The 8,025-nt window shown below is 41.0% G+C and overlaps 1 pseudogene; it reads left to right on the forward strand.

Moving 5' to 3' along the window:
• Positions 1-4,906: 4,906 nt before the first annotated feature.
• Positions 4,907-5,185, forward strand: LOC109450934 (large ribosomal subunit protein eL43 pseudogene; annotated as a pseudogene).
• Positions 5,186-8,025: the final 2,840 nt, after the last annotated feature.

Consider the following 8,025-nt stretch of genomic DNA (forward strand, 5'->3'; position numbering starts at 1 on the left):
AACAAAAAATGTGAAAGACACTTTAGATAAGCAAAATGTGGTACATGCATAAAACAGAATATCATTCAACTAGAAAAAGGAATAAAGTACTAACAACATGGATGAACCTTGAAAATATTATGATAAGTGAAAGAAGCCAGACATAAAAGGATACATATTGTGTGATTCCATTTATATGAAATGTCCAGAATATGCAAATCCGTAGAGACAGAAAGTAGATTAGTGATTGTCACAGGACAGGAGAGGGAGGAATGGTGACTGGCTAATAGGCATGGATTTCTTTTTGTGGTGATGAAAATGTTCTAAAATTAGATAGTGGTAATGATTGAACAACTCTGTGAATATACTAAAAACCACTGACTTGTACATTTTAAAAGGGTGAACTCTATTTCTCAGAATTTTTATAAAAAGCTTTAGGACCAGCCCAGTGGCTCAGGCTGTTGGAGCTCCGTGCTCCTAACTCCGAAGGCTGCTGGTTCGATTCCCACATGGACGAGTGGGCGCTCAACCACAAGGTTGCCGGTTCAACTCCTCAAGTCCCGCAAGGGATGATGGGCTGCACCCCCTGCAAATAAGATTGAAAATGGCACGTTGAACTGAGCTGCTGCTGAGCTCCTGGATGGCTCAGTTGGTTGGAGCATGTCCTGTCAACCACAAAGTTGCTGGTTTGACTCCCACAAGGAGCAAACTAGCAAGGCAACTGGAGCTGAACTGCGCCCTCCACAACTAAGACTGAAAGGACAACAACTTGAAGCTGAACAGCGTCCTCCACAACTAAGATTGAAAGGACAACAGCTTGACTTGGAAAAGTCCTGGAAGTACACACTGTTCCCCAATAAAGTCCTGTTCCCCTTCCCCAATAAAATCTTTAAAAAAAAAAAAAAAGCTTTAATAAGTCATTCAATTTTCTTTTTTTCATTCAATTTTCAAGTACAGTTCATTCAGCATTTCTTAAGTGCCCACTCTGTGTCATCTACTGTACTAGGCTTTGTTGCAACAATGACAAAGGAGTCAAACACCATCTCTTTCCTCCAAGAGTTTCAGTTTACGAGTAAAGGGGAGACAGACAATAAAATGGCAGATGGAAGACAGGTGCTGTCAGATCACCTTTCTCAGAAGTGAGAAGTGGAGAAAGATTTCCAGAGGAAGTTCTCATCTCAGCTGTGACCAACAAGATGAGTAAAAGTGAAGAGAAAAGACACCTTCCATCTTGACAGGAGCTGAAGACTCCTGTCAGGGTGCAGGATAGGAGCTGAGGTCCCCAAGAATGGGTCTAGCTCTGGGAATCTGAGAGGACCCATCCAGAGGTGATTGATTTCCCCCCAAGCTGTTCTCCCTTTATTTCAGACTTCCATTTGCTAACACAACCAATTCAGAGATAGGTACCAGTCCTATGAGGGGGGATACCTACTCACTTCCTCAACATGGCATGGAATGGGCCTTGTGATTTATTCTGGAGAGGAAGGCCTCTGGTTCTTTCCAAAGTATTCCAACATTGCAATGACTCCCTGGTCCTTGTCTACAGGCTCTAGGGAAGAGGGTGCCGAGGGTCTTTCCAGGGGCCTTCACATACTCACCTCCTGGAAACACAGTGAGCTAGGGAGGAGCCCTACTTGCCCCAAATCCACAAGTGACAGTTGTGGGGCTTTCTCCAGGCACCAAGATTTGAGTAGCCCGTGGCAGATGAACATAAATACCATGAGGCCTGAGATACCCCATCAGCCTTTTACCCCCTAAGGAAAGAAGTATTTGTGGTGAGAAGAAAACCTCCATATTGCCTAGGCTGAGTGGGAAGTAAAGACCAAGTTGGCATGATGACCAGACAACTCAAAGCATGCCAGGGCAGGGGGGAGTACTTTTACATTTTGAACTATATGAATATATAACATAATAAGATAAATAGAATTAAAAGGAAATGAGAAGCATGAAATACATTTCCCTGTCAGATTGGTACTCCATACATTATTTCTGGGACTATAAAATGGTACTTCTTTCCTAGCAGTTCAGGAAACTCAACATCTCATGAACATTCTGATTTAAGAATTTAGTTTAAGGAAATAATTGGAAATGTGCACAAAAGTTTACAAAGGTAAAGTGCTGGAAACAATTAAAATTTCCACCAATAGAAGGAAGCAGACAAAATTATACTACATAATGCAAATTTATATATATATATATATATATATATATATATATATATATATATATATATAATATCTCACATTTACTATGTACTACTACTGCTGCTGTTGGTGATTCAACCCACAGCCAAAACTAACATGGCCCTGCCCTTAGGGAGCTTACAGTCAAATGAAGAGACACACATGAAACACACAGCCACACCGTTCAGTCGACAATTGTAAAATGACATGGATTCTATGAAGGGCATTTGAGGACATGTGGAATATGATGTAGCCACTGAAAATAGTGATTTTTTGAAGACTCTACATTAACAGATGTGCCATAAAAATGATAAGAAATTTGGGTGGCCAGATGGCTCAGTTGGTTAGAGTGCGAGCTCTCAGAGCTCTCAACAACAAGGTTGCTAGTTCAATTCCCACATGGGATGGTGGGTTGCATCCCCTGCAACTAAAGATTGAAAAACGGCGACTGGACTTGGAGCTGGGCTGCGCCCTCCACAGCTAGATTGAAGGACAATGACTTGGAGCTAATGGGCCCTGGAGAAACACACTGTTCCCCAATATTCCCTAATTAAAAAATTGAAAATAAAATGCTTAAAAAAATGATAAGGAATTTAAGAAGTTTGTAATTCAACCTTGGTTGAAACCAGTTACAAGTCACGATGCTATCTAATGAGAAACATTGCAAGAAAAGAACTTTGTTGACATTAGGTCTTTCAATGCAGGATAGGTACAGGTACAGGTATAGATACCATGCTTGTACATCATGATAGACTCCAGGTCACCGCGGACCAACATTTGGCCAAAAAGAAGAAGGTGTTTAAGATTGGTTTATGCATGCTCTGTCTCAGTTAAAGGTAACTACCATTCTGTTTTAAAAAGTGGGATAAAGTCAGGTAGCCTCTGTGGTAGTCTACTTCTAACTCCAGCAATTATAGACTGAAGTTTAAGGCTTTGATTATTTGTTATAGGAACTTGCATTTGTGGGAATGTTTGTACAGCAAATTGTGTTTGTTCACCTCACTATATTTGTTACATGAAATTACCTTATAATGATAGCCTACTGTTTAGGACCTCACTGATCTTGTTAAAATTAATCATATACTGTGTTTCCCCCAAAATAAGACCTAGCTGGACAAACAGTTCTAGTGCATCTTTTGGAGCAAAAATTAATATAAGACCTAATCTTATTTTACTATAAGACTGGATATAATATAATATAATATAATATAATATAATATAATATAATATAATATGATATAATATAATGTAATATGATAATATTGGGTCTTATGTTAATTTTTGCTCCAAAAGACGCATTAGAGCTGATTGTCCAGCTAGGTCTTATTTTCAGGGAAACACGGTATGTATATTATCTTGCTAAGTTAGATTCTAGAGTTTCTAGAGTTTCCTTCATTGTGGGTAGTACAAGTTAAAAAAAAAAATGTATTGTAACACATTTGCTTTCAAAAACACATTACATCTGGACTTTCCGCAAAGGAGAGAATTAATGATGTAAGGTAAGTGAAGTGAAGAAGACCACCACCACCTTGTACATATACTATGTTCAAAATTACATTTTTTGGGGGAAAAAGGTGCACAAAAAAAAGAGTGGGGAAAAATAATGAAAATGCAAAATTTTTCACTGTGTTTTCAAATATCCCATAACATGTTTATTATACCTAGGTATGAAAAAATTACTTTAAAAGAGTTTCCTTGAGACCAAGGAGGAAATCCCCTTCCTAAATGATATCAATTGAGATGTTTTTGAAAAAACAAAGGTCAGATGGGGGACACTGGAAATTTCCTGTTTGCAGTTTTCTACCCAAAGACTAATAGAGATTTTTAGTCCATTTGGTAATTATTTCCCCAGTGACTTTCCAGTTCTCAGAAAGATAAGAGAACTCCTGATGTTAACTCCAAACAGATGGCTGGAGTCTCTTTCACCATCTCATCCTTCCTCTCCCCACCCTCCCAAATTACCCAAATACAGCTAAAGGCACAGATTGAGAATAGGAGAAAAGCAAGACTGAAGCTGAGCATGTCCATGTGAGATTGGGTTTGAAGGCACTTTCAGAGTCCAGGTGTCATCCATGTTTCAGCTCAAACTGCTGCAGGAATGCTATATGCCTGTATCACAAAATTCTGCTACGACAAACTGTACTGCATGAAGGTCCTGGAGAGTTTCGCAGAATGGAAAATTCCACATTCCAGACTAGGAATGGTCAGTGAAGTGGGCTAGAAGTTCGGTTAGAAGAGAGAAATGTAGTTTTCTATATTTTACTGTCATTTCTTTGTTGGGAAATGGAAGGTGTTAGGTGAAAAGGGGGTCTATGCACACACTCCGCTTCCCCAGACCCCTGCCTTGAGACAAAGACTTTCCTCTCCAGGCTCCAGGCTCAGTTGCCAGGAAGGCATCACTCACCACCCCCACACCCTCCATCTGCAGGGACAGGCCTCCCAGGAGATAGCCACTCCTGCGTAAGGCCCATTCCTATTCCAAGAAGCAGTCACAGTTCAGGGAAGACACGCCCTGTAAAGTAGGCCTAGGGAAACATCTTCCTTTCTTTGGTCATTGTACCTCAGAATAACAATTAGGGGGAAAAAGTGTTACTACACTTAATAACCTCTCACTTCATTTTTCTATGCAAGATACAAATTAAACATAAAAAACACAAATTGTGGGCCACCTATAACATGGAGCCACCGGCAACTCAAAAGTGCCACGTTCTTCCTTTCTGGGTTCCAGCCTGGTTAGAGGTGACATGGCTAAACGCACCAAGAAGGTGAGAATCGTGGGTAAATACGGGACTCATCAAGGTGCCTCCTTCAGGAAAATGGTGAAGAAAACTGAAATCAGCCCGCACACCAAGTCCACTTGCTCCTTCGGTGGCAAAACCAAGATGAAGAGACGAGCTGCTGGGATCTGGCACTGCGGCTCCTGCATGAAAACAGTAGCTGGCAGCGCCTGGAGCCACAGCACCACTTCTGCCCTCACAGTAAAGTCTGCCATCAGACCACTGAAGGAGGTGAAAGACCAGTAGAAACTCCACAATTTGAAACATTGCTAGTCTATAATAAATGGGTTAATTTATATAACAAACAAAAAGGGTGCCACATTGCACTAGATGCTGGGAATACCGCAGTGGACGGGACAGATGTGGCCCCTGACTTTTTTGAAGTTCTCGCCCAATAAAGGAGTACTGTTAGATAAGCTGACAGAGCGGCAATGACAAAAATTAAAAGAGATCATGGATGTGACACTTAGCACAGCACATCCAATAGTGTGCGCTACTGAGTCACAGCAGGGCCAGGAAGGTCAGAGCCAAGCTCTTCAAGGGCAGGGAATGAAAAGGGGCTGCAACACAGAGCAATTTGAGGACAAGCGGCTGGAAGGGCGTCAGGTGGTCAAAGGCATCCTTCACCCTGTCTCCCTGGCTACTGGTGCTGCTCCACAGGCTCCACTGGTACCAGGGAAGTCACCCACCTGCTCCAAGTCCCTGCACCTCATGCTAGGTTGTCCTCTGCAGGTGGCTCTGCCTACCTTCTCCTTGGACTTTCAACACCTCAGTTCTGCAACCCAACAGGCACTTCCCCTCTTCTCCTCCATTGAGGTGGTGACTTCGTGCTCTCCCAAGCTAGTCTATAGTCATGCTGGTCGAGGGGTGGACATTCTTTGCACAATGGGACTACTCTACTCGCGCCACCCTGCCAGTGACAGTGTGTGAAAGGCAGGGTTGCCACATCATGGAAAATTATCATAGTCTAAGAGTGCAACTGCTGTGTCCTAAAGAGCTCAAGAGAATACAGTAAGTCCTCCCTTAATATTGTCAATAGGTTCTTGGAACTACTGCAAAATGACATAGAACAAAACCAGTTTTACCACAGGCTAATTGATATAAACAAGAGTTAAGTGCCTACGGCATCTCGTCAACGTGATGAAATGATATTGAACAAAACCATGTTATTCGAGGACCTGCGGTACATGGTTGAAACATGGGTTTTTTTATGTCTACATTATCAAATTCCAAATAATAAATTTAACGTGACCAGAAAACAAATTATCCTTTACATCTTCCGGGGTACTCTGAGTAAGACTTGCATTTGGGGTCGTCATCAGTGAAGCTCTGTAACATTGTTGAGTCATTGGAAGCCAGGGTCACACATGACGCAGTGTCCCGAGTAATGACGTCCCTATATTACGTAAGTAAATGGTATTAGGGAACTTGTAAGGCAAGAGAGCTACTCGTATGTTGTTTCAATTCAAACAAATTCCAAAGAGCCATGACATTGTGAATGATAACAACAGTGCTATCTATTTTCTTGTATTGGGAGCTATGAAATTCTCCAGGTGCTTATCTTTTCACCCAGCAATTTAAATTTTCATCAATATATCACTACAGTTCACTTGGGCCTATGTATTTTGTAATATATTTTAAAATCAATTTGTTCACAGATTTGCTTCAGCCCTGTGCACCCTAGGTGCGACCCTGCCTTGACATGTCCAAACAGAGATCTGGATTTTCTCTTGTGTACATTTGTCTTCCTCCAACTACCGTCTCTCCACCACCACGATCAGACTTATATCTAATCCACCTCCAAGTCCTGCAGATTCTACCTGCTAAGCATCCTTCCACATCTCTGATGTCTCTGCCTCTCCACTACTACCACCTGAGGCCGGGCTTCTCTCACCTCTCTCCTGGACTACTCCAGCAGCATCCTAACTGCCTCCCCTCATCCCCTCCTAACTCCTGCTGACTCCATTTTCAAAGCAGCCAGTGTGATGTTTCAAAAGAGCAAATACTATCACATCACTCCCTGGATTAAGAAGCATTGCTTCTCATTGCTGAAGTCTAAAGTCTAAACTTTTTAGGTTTATAGTTTAACGTATTTTAATAGGATACTTACAGTAAAGTCTAAACTCCTTACCATGACATGGAAGAGAAAGTTAAAGCAAGAACATTGTTCCGTGTTTGGGTTTTGGGGTGGGGAGCCCTTTTAGAGTGAACTTCATTTAAATAATATATAATGGGATGAGCCTTTTTCATAATCACAAATTGATGTTTTTGTCTTTGAATATAATGTACTTTTAGGAAAAGCTTAGTAAGCTCATAGATACCCCATTTACTCCAAGTGATACAAATTTTGAACCATCACTAAATTTCACAGATATCATTGTAATTTATCTAAACAACATATTGTAAGCATTTGGAACAATTAAATAATATAATAAAAGGTATTTGAAAATTTATTAGCCCTCGGAGAAGTCTTATCTTCTTCTCGTTGGATGCCGGAATCTTGAGAGCATTAAGTGCAAAGTAAAAATGCATTCACTTTGAGAGCTATATTTTGCTTTTTGAAGTTTTCCAAATCTAGTTAGTGAGCCCTTTGCTAATTAAAAATGGATTTTCACTCTTCAAAGAAAAATTCATGTATCTGAATCTGATCTTCTATTTTCTTAGAAAGAAGACCTTACATATTTTTTTATGGTGAACATGGCTTAAAACTTGGTCCAGTGTGCTGGCCCACACCCGCCTGGCCACACTGCTGCAAGGCAAGTCCACCCTCGCACTAGTATATGGCCACAGAAGTTTGTCTTAAAACCTCAAAAGTGCCACGTTCTCTCTCACATCCAGGCCTTCACATTTACAGCTTAAAACAATCTTCTCCCTTCTCCCTCTCTCAAAACGATGAAATATTTAAGTAGAAAACAACATAGTATAGCCATAATGAATGTCCCAGCATCACCACCCCCATATCCAACTAATAATTTGCCCTGTTTTTTAAATAAGCAAAACATTACAGACTCAGTTGATGCCCCTGCATTCTTGTTCCTAACACCCTTCCTCCCTCCCCAGAGGTAACCTCTAGCCTAAATGTGATG

Source organism: Rhinolophus sinicus, chromosome 2 (assembly GCF_057876585.1).
Source record: "Rhinolophus sinicus isolate RSI-liver-muscle chromosome 2, RSI-T2T, whole genome shotgun sequence".
In the NCBI taxonomy this organism is placed as follows: domain Eukaryota; kingdom Metazoa; phylum Chordata; class Mammalia; order Chiroptera; family Rhinolophidae; genus Rhinolophus; species Rhinolophus sinicus.